We start from the raw sequence: 15,641 nt of genomic DNA, 5'->3' as shown, positions 1-15,641 counted from the left end.
TCTGCCCTCCAAGCCTGCGCCGATCTTGATGCCTGCCGAAACCAACACCTTCTGCACTTCCGGGGCCCATATCCCTCGATTTACTTCCTATTCATATATTTGTCAAGATGTCTCTTAAACGTCGCGATCGTATCTGCTTCCACCACCTCCCCTGGCAGCAAGTTCCAGGCACTCACCACCCTCTGTGTAAAAAAATTGCCTTTCACATCCCCTCTAAACTTTGCCCCTCGCACCTTAAACCTATGTCCCCTAGTAACTGACTCTTCCACCCTGGGAAAAAGCTTCTGACTATCCACTCTGTCCATGCCGCTCATAACTTTGTAAACCTCTATCATGTCGCCCCTCCACCTCTGGCGTTCCAGTGAAAACAATCCGAGTTTTTCCAACCTCTCCTCATAGCTAATGCCCTCCAGACCAGACAACATCCTGGTAAACCTCCTCTGTACCCTATCCAAAGCCTCCACGTCCTTCTGGTAGTGTGGCGACCAGAATTGCACGCAATATTCTAAGTGTGGCCTGACTAAGGTTCTGTACAGCTGCAACATGACTTGCCAATTTTTATACTCTATGCCCCGACCGATGAAGGCAAGCATGCTGAATGCCTTCTTGACTACCTTATCCACCTGCGTTGCCACTTTCAGTGACCTGTGGACCTGTCCGCCCAGATCTCTCTGCCTGTCAATACTCCTAAGGGTTCTGGCATTTACTGTATACCTGCCACCTGCATTAGACCTTCCAAAATGCATTACCTCACATTTGTCCGGATTAAACTGCATCTGCCATTTCTCCACCCAAGTCTCCAACCGATCTATAACCTGCTGTATTCTCTGACAATCCTCATCATTATCCGTTACTCCACCAACCTTTGTGTCGTCCGCAAACTTACTAATCAGACCAGCTACATTTTCCTCCAAATCATTTATATATACTACAAACAGCAAAGGTCCCAGCACTGATCCCTGCGGAACACCACTAGTCACATCCCTCCATTCAGAAAAACACCCATCCACTGTTACCCTCTGTCTTCTGTGACTGAGCCAGTTTTGTATCCATCTTGCCAGCTCACCTCTGATCCCGTGTGACTTCATCTTTTGCACCAGTCTGCCATGCGGGACCTTGTCAAAGGCTTTACTAAAGTCCATATAGACAACATCCACTGCCCTTCCCTCATCAATCATCTTCGTCACTTCCTCAAAAAAGTCAATCAAATTAGTAAGACACGACCTCCCCTTCACAAAACCATGCTGTCTCTCGCTAATAAGTTCATTTGTTTCCAAATGGGAGTAAATCCTGTCCCGAAGAATCTTCTCTAATAGTTTCCCTACCACTGACGTAAGGCTCACCGGCCTATAATTTCCTGGATTATCCTTGCCACCCTTCTTAAACAAAGGAACAACATTGGCTATTCTCCAGTCCTCTGGGACCTCACCTGTAGCCAATGAGGATGCAAAGATTTCTGTCAAGGCACCAGCAATTTCTTCCCTTGCCTCCCTCAGTATTCGAGGGTAGATCCCATCAGGCCCTGGGGACTTATCTACCTTAATGCTTTGCAAGACACCCAACACCTCCTCCTTTTTGATAATGAGATGACTGAGACTATCTGCACTCCCTTCCCTCGACTCATCATCCACCAAGTCCTTCTCCTTGGTGAATACTGATGCAAAGTACTCATTTAGCACCTCGCCCATTTCCTCTGGCTCCACGCATAGATTCCCATCTCTGTCCTTGAGTGGGCCAACCCTTTCCCTGGTTACCCTTTTGCTCTTTATATATGTATAAAAAGCCTTGGGATTTTCCTTAATCCTGTTTGCCAATGACTTTTCATGACCCCTTTTAGCCCTCCTAACTCCTTGCTTAAGTTCCTTCCTACTGTCTTGATATTCCTCAAGTGCTTCATCTGTTCCTAAACTTCCAGCTCTTACAAATGCTTCCTTTTCCTTTTTGACTAGGCTCACAATATCCCATGTTATCCAAGCTTCCCGAAACTTGCCAAACTTGTCTTTCTTCCTCACAGGAACATGCTGGTCCTGGATTCTAATCAGCCAACGTTTAAAAGACTCCCACATGTCAGATGTTGATTTACCCTCAAACAGCCGCCCCCAATCTAAATTCTTCAGTTCCTGCCTAATGTTGTTATAATTAGCCTTCCCCCAATTTAGCACCTCCACCCGAGGACTACTCTTATCATTATCCACAAGTACCTTAAAAATTATGGAATTATGGTCACTGCTCCCGAAATGCTCCCCTACTGAAATGTCGACCACCTGGCCGGGCTCATTCCCCAATACCAGGTCCAGAATGGCCCCATCCCTAGTTGGACTATCTACATACTGTTTCAAGAAGCTCTCCTGGATGCTCCTCACAAATTCTGCCCCATCCAAGCCCCTAGCACTAAGTGAGTCCCAGTCAATATTGGGGAAGTTAAAATCACCCACCACTACAACCCTGTTACCTTTACATCTTTCCAAAATCTGTCTACATATCTGCTCCTCTACCTCCCGCTGGCAGTTGGGAGGCCTATAGTAAACCCCCAACATAGTGACTTCATCCTTCCTATTCCTGAGCTCCACCTATATTGCCTCACTGCATGACCCCTCTGAGGTGTCCTCCCGCAGTACAGCTGTGATATTCTCCTTAACCAGTAATGCAACTCCCCCACCCCTTTTACATCCTCCTCTATCCCGCCTGAAGCTTCTAAAGCCTGGAACATTTAGCTGCCAATCCTGCCCTTCCCTCAACCAAGTCTCTGTAATAGCAACAACATCATATTTCCAAGTACTAATCCAAGCTCTAAGTTCATCTGCCTTACCTGTTATACTTCTCGCATTGAAACAAATGCACTTCAGACCACCAGTCCCGCTGTGCTCAGCAACATATCCCTGCCTGCTCTTCCTCTTAGTCCTACTGGCCTTATTTGCTATGTCCTCCTCATTTACTTCACTAGCTGTCCTACTGCTCTGGTTCCCACCCCTCTGCCACACTAGTTTAAACCCTCCCGAGTGACGCTAGCAAACCTTGCAGCCAGGATATTAGTGCCCTTCCAGTTTAGATGCAATCCGTCCTTCTTTAACAGGTCCCATCTGTCCCTGAAGAGAGCCCAATGGTCCAGATATCTGAAACCCTCCCTTCTACACCAGCTGCTCAGCCACGTGTTTAGCTGCACTATCTTCCTATTTCTAGCCTCACTGGCACGTGGCACAGGGAGTAATCCAGAGATTACAACCCTAGAAGTCCTGTTTTTTAGCTTACCACCTGACTCCCTAAACTCCCCCTGCAGGACCTCATCACTCTTCCTGCCTATGTCATTGGTACCGATGTGCACCACAACCTCTGGCTGTCCACCCTCCCCCTTCAGAATGCCCTCTGTACGTTCAGAGACATCCTTGACCCTGGCACCAGGGAGGCAACATACCTTCCTGGAGTCTCTTTCACATCCACAGAAGCGCCTATCTGTGCCCCTGACTATAGAGTCCCCTATAACTATTGCTCTTCTGCGCTTTGTCCCTCCCTGCTGAACAACAGTGCCAACCGTGGTGCCAGTGCTCTGGCTGCTGCTGTTTTCCCCTGATAGGCTATCCCCCCCAACAGTATCCAAAACGGTATACTTGTTAGAGAGGGGGATAGCCACAGGGGATTCCTGCACTGACTGCCTGCCCCTTCCAGCGGTCACCCATCTATCTGCCTGCACTTTGGGTGTAACCACTTCTCTAAAACTCCTGTCTATGACGCTTTCCGCCACCTGCATGCTCCGAAATGCATCCAGTTGCCGCTCCAACCGATCCATGCGATCTGTGAGGAGCTGCAACTGGGTACACTTCCTGCAGATGTAGTTGCCCGGAACGCTGGAAGCGTCACGGAATTCCCACATCTCACAGGTGAAGCACTTCATCCCTCAAACTGTCATTTCTATAACTAATTAGTTAATTGATATAGAAAAAATTAATACTTATTAAATCCTTACTAAATTATGATACACTTCACTATGTGGTCCCTGGTGCTAGATTTCTACAATAAATATTAAATGCTGTCTAAATACAGTAATCTCCTCCCTCTGGTTTAGTTACTCCACTTATTAATTAGTTAATTAGTGTTTTAATCAATTTTTATCAGTTTTATTTTCAAATTCTGTATAGATTCCCTACCAGCCAATCAGGTCACAGCTTTCCTGTGACGTCACTTTTACAGTTTGTTTTCCCCTACCCTGCCGAAGCTGCCGAATCGCTCGGTAAGTAATTTATACTGAAACTTACCTTCCCAGCTGCCCCCTGGCTCGCACTCTCACTGCTACCACTGTTCAAAAAGAAGCTGCCGAATCGCTGGGTAAGTACTTTATAGTGAAACTTACCTTCCCAGCTGCCCCCTGACTCGCACTCTCACTGCTACCGCTGTTCAAAAAGAAGCTGCCGAATCGCTAGGTAAGTACTTTATGCTGAAACTTACCTTCCCAGCTGGCCCCTGGCTCGCACTCTCACTGCTACCGCTGTTCATTTTGCATTGGCTTTTGCACGACACATCCAATCACAAACAATGCCAGTCTTCATCATTTAGTCATTGGCACCAAGGCTGCTCTTGCATTCGACTGCATTCCTTGCGTACCCTCTACCTTAAAGACACTGAGCCATGGAAGAAATCAATGGAGCAGCCTCGCCAGGACCACTTACCCTCGCTAATCTGAGCAAGTCATTGCTGCGCTTGCGGCACTGTTCCCATGTTCTAAGAGTTATCGCACGGTCTGAGACCTCCTCCATCCAGGCTGCCTTGATGAGGCAGGAGGGTCTTTGCACTCCATCTGCAGGGAACCTGCAGGGAGGGGGTCACTGAACCGTGGGGCAGGACGCTGCCTGCTGGCTGCCATTTGTAGGGAAAATAAATGACATGAAGTTGGTGGTGAGTTTAACGAAGTAAACAAAAACATTTTGATTTAAGTGAAAGCTTGAACTAAGTTATTCTGAAGATACATGAAAGGAAGGCTGCTGCTCCTTGAGGCTGCAGCACAGAATGTTTTATATCTGTGGTGATTATGGTCCTTGGGGCAGTGACACTGTGTTCCACCAATGAAAGGCTGCCCCACCGCAAGATCCCACGTGTTCCCCGTGTCCGTCTTATTAGCATGGCTAATTTCAATACAAAATCACATGGGAAACGGGATTTGCAGTGGGACTGAAAGTTACAACTGCATCCGGTCCCACTGTTGGGAACGCTGCAGCCTCATAAGATTCCACTCGTAGTTTCAAAGCATTTGCTTGTAATTTTATGCACTTCAATGTGGGACTTGGGATTGAGTGGATCACGGGTGGCCCTGACGTACCTTCAGAACCTCGGCCATTAAAAGCTGGTGGAACCGAGACGAGGCTTCAGTGCCACGATGGGTGGGCAGCCATGATCAGCACTGCATAGGGGATGAGGGGGGAGCAGAGGTCATTGTCGGCCGACAGTGCTGTACACTCTGCATGGTGGGGCAGAGTCTCGGGTGTTGAGCAAGGGGGTGCTGGGTAGTGGATGGACTGCGAGGGGGTGGGAGTTGGTTTTGGGTGGCAAAATCTAGTGCCCGTACTGCTGGGTGAGAAGGTCGGCTATCATCAAGGGTGGACACTGAGGCCCATTAGGCAGTCTGTCAGGAGAAGCAGCAAAGGGAATTACCAAGCCAAGTTTGTCTCTGCATGGACAGCACTCCGGAGGTCTAATTATCACCTGGCCTGGGTCTCATACACCCTGTCTATTTGGCCCCCCGTGGTGTGATGCAGCGCCTCTGATGGAAGGAGGGTCAAGAGGCAGCTTCACCTGTCTGTGAAGTTCCACGACGAGAGCAGCAGCAGCCGGCCATGCCAAGAAGGACTAACCTGCACCAGAGAGTGTACCGGACCCGAGTCAGCGACCTCCTAATGACCAAGCGGCATTGTCAGTGAAGACTACAGCTCTCCAGGGAGGAAGTCACTAACTTATGCACCTTCTGTAGGACAAGTCACGAACTTTGAGATTTGGTGGGCAGTTTATGCTGAAAATTACTGTGGCACTTAACATTTACATGTCTGGATCATTCCAAAGTTCCACCGGGGTCAGTTGTGGCGTCTCCCAGGAAATGGACCACCACTGCATCAGGGAGGTGACCAATGCCCTGTTCAAGAGGGTAATGTGAACTACTGGACCAACCCTGACAGTCAGGCTGAGAGGGCTATTGGAATCGGGGCCATTGCTGGATTCAGCAATGTGTGATAGGTGTAAGGTGTGATAGACTGCACACGTGTGGCCATCAAGGCTCCAATTGACCAGTCAGCCTCCTTTTTCAACAGGAAAGGTTTCCATTTGATCAACATTCAAGTGGTCTGCGACCACCAAAAGATTTTCCTGCAGGTCTGTGCCCACATCCTGGGAAGCAGCTGCTGGAGCTAGGCTCATTGGCAAAGGGGCTGAGGAGCTGCTGTCCACACTGAAGAGCGCCCTGAAGGGAGCCCGAAATGTGATGGATAGTCACGCCTCCTCCCTTTCAAGGTTCACTTGAACCTCCCTGCTACATCGGGCTCATGGCCAAGACGATGGTGTGCAGGTCTGTGCACTGATCTATGGGATCTGGCTCTCCATGAGGGTTGCCAACATCACAATGAAGGAGGCCATGCACTCACATACCTGAGACATGGTAGCACTCATGGCAGGATGGTTGCTCCATTGTCCTCTCACAGCTCCACATTGACTTTGGCATCTCTGCAAGTCTAACTCCTCTCTGCAACTCCAGCATGTCTTCTGCTGTCAACACCAGAGGCTCATCCTGAACCTAGGGCTCAGCTTGGGCCTGGCAATCCACAATCCTCCAACTGCCAGAGGCCTCGACTCGCTCACCCTCAGCCAGCAGCTCAGGCGTGTGTGTGTTGTTCTCACCAGATTGTGACCCTGATTCTAAAGCCGAGGGGAAACCCACTGAGGTGGAAGTATCTGAGCTGGTGGAAGGTTCAGGAGAGTCATTGGACAGTGCATCCTCTGACTGTGGATCCTCCTCAGAAGTGGAATTATGTCCTCCTTCTACTAGAGTCTCCTGGGGACACCAACCTGCAAAACCATGTGTGGTTTACCATGGGCAGATCTTGTCACACCAACCATGCATGATGCGGCCTCCAGAAGTGGTCTGTATGGAGGTGGAAGACGATCCTCACTCTTTTGTGCGGAGACCCCAGTCTCACCATCCGCTATTGAGCGGCTGCCCTGGCTCCCAACTAGTTCAAGTACCTCCTCCTCAGCCATGGGGAGAGGTCTGATGTCTGGAATGCTTCTGTCAGTCAGTGATGTCTCCCTGCTGTTATGGACCCTCCAGTCCTGCAAGTGTGAAGAGGGAGGTAGTCTAACTTCACAGCGAGATCAATATGACAGTTCTGCTCATGGCATCACCTTGTTCCCCTCCTGGGGTATCCTGTATAGCTCATCCCCCCATCAGCTCACAAGGGAGTTAATGGGGGTGAGCTGTGAAAGAGGGTGGTCTGTGTCCGAGATGCAGCCATGCATCTGTCAGGATGAGGTGATGCTTAACCTAACTTGCCAGCACTTCTGTGGTGCCTCCCTCCCCATGTCTCGCTTCACAAGAACAAAAGAAATGAAAGCAGGAGTAGGCCATTCGGCCCCTCGAGACTGCTCCGCCATTTAACAAGATCATAGCTCATCTGATTGTTGTCTTAACGCCGCTTTCCTGCCGACCCCCCAGAACCCTTGACTCCCTTGAAGATCAAAAATCTGTAACTCAGCCTTGAGTATATTCAATGATCCAGCCTCCACTGGTCTCTAGGGAAGAGAATTCCAAAGATTCATGACCCTCTGAGAGAAGAAACTCCTCCTCATCGCCATCTTCAAAGGGAGAACCCCTTATTTTGAAACTGTGCCCCCTAGTGCTAGATTCCTGCATATGGGGAAACAACCTTTCAGCATCTAACCTCTCAAGCACCCCCAGAATCTTGTATATTTCAATAAGATCACCTCTTATTCTTCTAAAGTACAATGAGTACAGGCCCAACCTGCTCAACCTTTTCTCATAAGACAACCCCTTCATCCCAGGAATCAGCTTAGTATTCAATACAAGTATATCCCTCCTGCTCCTGTGGTCCCCAGCATCACAGATGCCAGTCTTCAACCAATTCAATACACTGCAATGATATCATGACTGAAGGCAGTGGATACTGCAAAGGTTATGGGACGACCTACCAGAGGAAAGCCACAGTGGCCAGGTCTCTGGCACTGAGCCTGGCTCAATGGCTCAGAAGGGAAGGGGGGAGAATAGGAGAGCGATAGTGATAGGAGATTCAATGGTTAGAGGAACAGACAGGAGATTCTGTGGTCGCGAACGAGACTCCCAGATGGTATGTTGCCTCCCGGGTGCCAGGGTCAGGATGTCTCGGATCGAGTCTACAGGATTCTTAAGGGAGAGGGGGAGGGGGAGCAGCCAGAGGTCGTGGTACATATCGGTACCAATGACATAGCTAGGAAAAGGGATGAGAACCTGAAAAGTGAATATAGGGAGTTAGGTTGGAAGCTGAAAGGCGGGACGAGTAGAGTAGTAATCTCAGGATTGTTACCGGTGCCACGTGCTAGTGAGGCTAGAAACAGGGAGCAAGTGCAGCTGAACACGTGGCTACAGAACTGGTGTAGGAGGGAGGGCTTCAGATATGTGGATCATTGGGATACCTTCTGGGGAAGGTGGGACCTGTACAAGAAGGATGGGTTGCATCTGAACTGGAGGGGCACCAATATCCTGGGTGGAAGGTTTGCTGGAGCTCTTAGGGAGGGTTTAAACTAGTTTGGCAGGGGGATGGGAACCGGAGCCACGGATCAGTGGATGGGGTAGCTGTTGAACAGGCAGATACAGAGTGCAGAGAGTCTGTGAGGAAGGTTAGACAGTTGACAGGGCAAAGTTGCAGCCAGTATGATGGGTTGAAGTGTGTCTATTTTAACGCAAGAAGTGTCAGGAATAAGGGTGATGAACTTAGAGCATGGATCTGTACTTGGAGCTACGATGTTGTGGCCATTACGGAGACGTGGATATCACAGGGGCAGGAATGGATGTTGGATGTTCCAGGGTTTAGATGTTTCAAAAGGAATAGGGAGGGAGGTAAAAGAGGTGGGGGAGTGGCATTGTTAATCAGGGAAAGTATCACAGCTGCAGAAAGGGAGGCCGTCGAGGAGGGTTTGTCTACTGAGTCATTATGGGTGGAAGTCAGAAACAGGAAAGGAGCAGTCACTTTGTTGGGAGTTTTCTATAGAGCCCCCCAATAGCAGCAGAGACATGGAGGAACAGATTGGGAGGCAGATTTTGGAAAGGTGCAGAAGTAACAGGGTTGTTGTCATGGGTGACTTCAACTTCCCTAATATTGATTGGAATCTCCTTAGTGCAAATAGTTTGGATGGAGCAGTTTTTGTCAGGTGTGTCCAGGAAGGTTTCCTGACTCAATATGTCGATAGGCTGACAAGAGGGGAGGCTATGTTGGACTTGGTGCTTGGCAACGAACCAGGCCAGGTGACAGATCTCTCGGTGGGAGAGCATTTCGGTGATAATGATCACAACTCCCTGACCTTTACTATAGTCATGGAGAGGGACAGGAGCAGATGGGATGGGAAAATATTTAATTGGGGGAGGGGGAATTACAATGCTATTAGGCAGGAACTGGGGAGCATAAATTGGGAACAGATGCTCTCAGGGAAATGCACGACAGAAATGTGCAGGTTGTTTAGGGAGCACTTGCTGCGACTGCTGGATAGGTTTGTCCCGATAAGGCAGGGAAGGGATGGTAGGGTGAAGGAACCTTGGATGACAAGAGATGTGGAACAGCTAGTCAAGTGGAAGAAGGAAGCTTACTTAATGTTGAGGAAGCAAGGATCAGACAGGGCTCCAGAGGATTACAAGGTAGCCAGGAAGGAACTGAAGAATGGACTTAGGAGAGCTAGAAGGGGACATGAAAAAGTCTTGGCGGGTAGTTTAGTTTTAGTTTAGAGATACAGCACTGAAACAGGCCCTTTGGCCCACCAAGTCTGTGCCGACCATCAACCACCCATTTATACTAATCCTACACTAATCCCATATTCCTACCACATCCCCACCTGTCCCTATATATTTCCCTACCACCTACCTATACTAGGGGCAATTTATAATGGCCAATTAACCTATCAACCTGCAAGTCTTTGGCATGTGGGAGGAAACCGGAGCACCCAGAGGAAACCCACGCTGACACAGGGAGAACTTGCAAACTCCGCACAGGGTAGGATTAAGGAAACTCCCAAGGAGTTCTACACTTATGTGAGGAACAAGAGGATGGCCAGAGTGAGGGTAGGGCCGATCAGGGATAGTGGAGGGAACTTGTGCCTGGAGTCGGAGGAGGTAGGGGAGGTCCTAAATGAATACTTTGCTTCAGTATTTACTGGTGAGAGGAACCTGGTCATTTGTGAGGACAGAGTGGAACAGGCTCATATGCTTGAACAGGTTGAGGTTAAGAGGGAGGATGTGCTGGAAATTTTGAATGCTATGAGGACACATAAGTCCCCGGGGCCAGACGGGATATACCCAAGGATATTACGGGAAGCGAGGGAAGAGATTGCTGCGCCTTTGGCAATGATCTTTGCGTCTTCACTGTCCACTGGAGTAGTACCGGATGATTGGAGGGTGGCAAATGTTGTTCCCTTGTTCAAGAAAGGGGAAGTTGGCTGTCTGGATACAAAATTGGCTGGCCCATAGAAGTCAGAGGGTGGTAGTCGATGGAAAGTATTCAGCATGGAGCTCGGTGACCAGTGGTGTTCCACAAGGATCTGTTCTGGGACCTCTGCTCTTTGTGATTTTTATAAATGACTTGGATGAGGAAGTGGACGGCTGGGTTAGCAAGTTTGCCGATGACACGAATGTTGCTGGAGTTGTGGATAGTGTGGAAAGCTGTTGTATCCTAGGGAATGAAGCTGGACAAGTTGTAGAAGTGTCAGTTGGGGAGCATTTCGCGGATAGTGACCATAACTCTGTAAGATTTAAGGTAGTTATGGAAAAGGACAAAGGTGGACTGGAACTAAAGGTACTAAATTGGGGAAAGGCCAATTTTAATATGATGAAACAGATCTGGCCAAAGTGGACTGGGAGCAGCTACTTGTAGGAAAGTCTACATCAGACCAGTGGGAGTCATTCAAAGAGGAAATAGTGAGAGTTCAGAGCCAACATGTACCCATTAAGGTGAAGGGTAGGATCAACAAGTCCAGGGAACCCAGGATGTCAAGGGATAGAGAGGACTGGATCAGGAAAAAAAAGGAGGCTTATGGCAGATTCAGAGCACTGAAAACAGCAGAGGCCCGAGAGGAGTGTACAAAGTGTGGGGGGAGCGGGGGGAGGTACTTAAAAAGGTAATTAGGAGAGCGAAGAGGGGACATGAAAAAACATTGGCGAGCAAGATAAAGGAAAATCCTAAGGCATTTTATAAGTATAATTAAGGGTAAGAGGATAACCAGGGAAAGAGTAGGGCCCATTAGGGACCAAAATGGCAACCTGTGTGTGGAGCCAGAGGACATAGGTGACGTTTTAAATGAATTCTTTTCATCTGTCTTCACGATGGAGAAGGACGATGTAGGTGTAGTGATCAAGGAGAGGGATTGTGATATACTTGAAAAAATTAGCATTGAAAGGGAGGAAGTATTAGCTTTTTTAGCAGGTTTAAAAGTGGATAAACATCCAGGCCCAGATGAGATGTATCCCGGGCCATTATGTGAGGCAAGGGAGGAGATCGCAGAGGCTCTGACACAAATTTTCAAATCCTCTCTGGCCACAGGAGAGATAGCACAGGACTGGAGGACAGCGAATGTGGTACCATTATTCAAAAAGGGTAGCAGGGATAAAACAGTTAATTACAGGCTGGAGAGTCTAACATCAGTGGTTGGGAAACTATTGGAAAGCATTCTGAGGGATAGGAGTTATCTCGACTTGGAGAGGCAGGGATTAATCAGGGTTAGTCAGCATGACTTTGTCAGGGGGAGATCATGTCTAACTAACTTGATTAGATGTGTCGATGACGGTAATGCAGTTGGTGTAGTCTACATGGACTTCAGTAAGGCTTTGGATAAGGTCCAGCATGGGAGATTGGTTAAGAAGGTAAGAGTCCATGGGATCCAGGGCAATTTGGCAAATTGGATCCAAAATTGGCTTAGTGGCAGGAGGCAGAGGGTGATGGTCGAGGGTTGTTTTTGTGAATGGAAGCCTGTGACCAGTGGTGTACCACAGAGATCGGTGCTGGGACCTTTGCAGTTTGTAGTGTACATTAATGATTTAGATGTGAATACAGGAGGTATGATCAGTAAGTTCGCAAAAATTGGTGGTGTCGTAAATAGTGAGGGGAAAAGCCTTAGATTACAGAACAATATAGATGGGCGGGTAAGATGGGCAGACCAGTGGCAAATGGAATTTAATCCTGAGAAGTGTGAGGTGATGCATTTTGGGAGGACTAAAAAGGCAAGGGAATATACAATGGATGGTAGGACCCTCGGAAGTACAGAGGGTCAGAGGGAATTTGGTGTACTTGTCTATCGATCACTGAAGGCAGCAGCACAGGTCGATAAGTTGGTGAGGAAGGCATATGGGAGACTTGCCTTTATTAGCCGAGGCATAGAATATAAGAGCAGGGACGTTATGATGGAGCTGTATAAAACGCTAGTTAGGCCACAGCTGGAGCACTGTGTACAGTTCTGGGCACCACACTATAGGAAGGATGTGATTGCACTGGAGAGGGTGCAGAGGCGATTCACCAGGATGTTGCCTGGGCTGGAGCATTTCAGCTATGAAGAGATAGGGCTTGGGTTGTTTTCCTTGGAGCAATGAAGACTGAGGGGAGCTATGATTGAAGTATGCAAAATTATGAGGGTAGATAGGAAGAAACTTGTTCCCTTAGCACAGGGTTCAATAACCAGGGGCATAGATTTAAGGTAAGGTACAGGAGGTTTAGAGGGGATTTGAGGAAACGTTTTTTCACCCAGTTCGTGGTTGGAATCTGGAACACACTGCCTGAAGAGGTGGTAGAGGCAGGAAACCTCACAGCATTTAAGAAGTATTTAGATGAGTACTAGAAAACCCATAGCATGCAAGGCTACGGGCCATGTGCTGGAAAATAGGATTAGAATAGTTAGGTATTTGATGGCTGGCATGGACACGATGGACCAAAGGGCCTGTTTCTGTGCTGTATAACTTTATGGCTCTATGGCTCTAAAATAGCCTGTTCCCAGGTTGGTTCCAGAATGTATTGTTCAAAGAAACTGTGCCTAATCTTTCTTCTTTCTTTCTTTCTTTGGCCTCCTTGTCTCGAGAGACAATGGGTAAGCGCCAGGAGGTGGTCAGTAGTTTGTGAAGCACTGCCTGGAGTGGCTATAAAGGTGAATTCTAGAGTGACAGACCCTTCCACAGGCACTGCAGATAAAATTGGTTGTCGGGGCTGATATGCAGTTGGCTCTCTCCTTGCATTTCTGTCTTTTTTCCTGCCAACAGCTAAGCCTCTTCGACTCGCCACTCTTTAGCCCCGGCTTTATGGCTGTCCGCCACCTCTGGCGATCACTGGCAACTGACTCCCATGACTTGTGATCAATGTCGCGTTTGCCGACATCTTTAAAGCAGAGACATGGACGGCCGGTGGGCCTGATACTGGTGACGAACTTGCTGTGCAATGTGTCCTTGGGGATCCTGCCATCTTTTATGCGGCTCACATGGCCAAGCCATCTCAAGCGCCTCTGGCTCAGTAGGGTGTATATGCTGGGGATCTTGGCCGCCTCAAGGACTTCTGCGTTGGAGATACGGTCCTGCCACCCGATGCCAAGGGTTCTCCGGAGGCATTGAAGATGGAATGAATTGAGACGTTGCTCTTGGCTGACATATGTTGTCCAGATCTCGCTGCCATAGAGCAAGGTACTGAGGACACAGGCTTGATACACTCGGACTTTTGTGTTCCTAATACACTTTATAAATTCATCCTACAGGCTACCTTTGCCAATTTGATTAGTCCAATCTATGTAAAGATTAAATTACCCACAATTATTGCAGTACGTTTCATAAAAGCCCCATTATTTTTTGATTTTGCTCTATCCTACAGTATAATTTTGCTATTTCTTATCTTCACTCAAACTGATTCTACATCTTGATATTCCGAGCCAAGATCATTCCTCACTGCTGTGCTGATCTCATCCTTTATTAACAGAACCAGTCCACCTCCTTTTCCTTTCTTCCTATCCTTCCTATACACCATTGAATATTCAGTTCCCAGCCTTGGTCACCTTGCAACCATGTCTCTGTAATGGCCATCATATCATACCCAGTTATTTCTATTTGTCTTATCAATTCATCCATCTTGTTAGGAATACTGCCTGCATTCATATACCTTTAATTCTGTCTTGAGCACTTTTTCCTACTCTGACCTTATTTTCTGGTGCATTCTTATGTTTGTACGGTCTGTCTGTTCCTGTCGCATTATGGTCATCATTACTTGTTTTGGTACCCGACCTTGTCCTTTTCCATTAAGTTTCTAAATTTCCCATCACCTGAGCCCTCTCCACCCCACTATTGAGTTTCAAGTCCTCTCCAGTTATACGATTCACCAGGACACTGGTCACTGGACACTGGTCCCAACCCTTTGGGCTGCAGAATCTTGCCTTTCTTAAGTCAGTGCCGTCCCTGTATCATCATGCATTAAGGATGTTAATGAACTTTACAGTACTGATACAAACCAGAAATGCACATGGGGAGAGCAACAATCACCCCATTGGGCGTGTCTATTTTTTTTTAGCGCGTTTTTCTGCATTTGTTTTAAAAATCAAAGTTTCATCAGTGCTGCTATTTAGCTAAACTATTCCATATTGTAACAACAGTAAGGGTCAATGTGAAGTTCGTATAGGGCTTTCTCTATTATTCTCTATTATTCGGGTGAAGGCCAGCCCAACAGTACAGCTCCCTCTTTCCCCAGTACTAGTGCTAGTGCCCAATGAATTGAAATCCATTTCTCACACACCAATCTTTGAGCCACGCACTCAACTTTTTGATTTTATTTCCCCAATGCCAATTTGCTCGTGTCTCAGGTAATAATCCAGAGATGGTAACCTTTGTGCTTCTACCTTGTAATTTAGCATCTAGCTGCTCATACTCCCTCAGCAGAACCTCTTTCTTAGTCCAACCTATGTCAGTGGTACCCACATGGACCACAACAACCAGATCCTTTCCATCAAACTTCAAGTTCCCTTCGAGCCCGAGGAGATGAACTTAACCCTGGCATCAGGCAGGGAACATAGTCTTCGGGACTCATGCTCTCAGCTGCAGGGAACAGTATCTATCCCGTAACCATAGTGTATTATTACTACATTCACTCCCCCTTGCACCACGATGCTGTGATCAGTTTGCTCATCCTTCCTGCAGTCCCTGCTCTCATCCACACAAGCTACAAGAACATCAAACCTGTTGGAAAAGTACAAGTCCTGAGGCTCCTCCATTGCTACCCTCTGGATCCCCATTCCTGTCTCACTCATAGTCACACCCTCCAATCCCTGACCACTGATCAAATTTGGGAAGTATCAAGCCTTTGGGGTGTGACTGCCTCATTGAACAAAGTTCCAGGTAACTTTCCCCCTCTATGATCCATCGCAGCATTCGAATCTCAGACTCCAGCTCATCA

This window comes from Heterodontus francisci, chromosome 40 (genome assembly GCF_036365525.1).
Source record: "Heterodontus francisci isolate sHetFra1 chromosome 40, sHetFra1.hap1, whole genome shotgun sequence".
In the NCBI taxonomy this organism is placed as follows: domain Eukaryota; kingdom Metazoa; phylum Chordata; class Chondrichthyes; order Heterodontiformes; family Heterodontidae; genus Heterodontus; species Heterodontus francisci.
The sequence above is the reverse complement of the archived record's forward strand: the minus strand, read 5'-3'. Positions refer to the sequence as shown.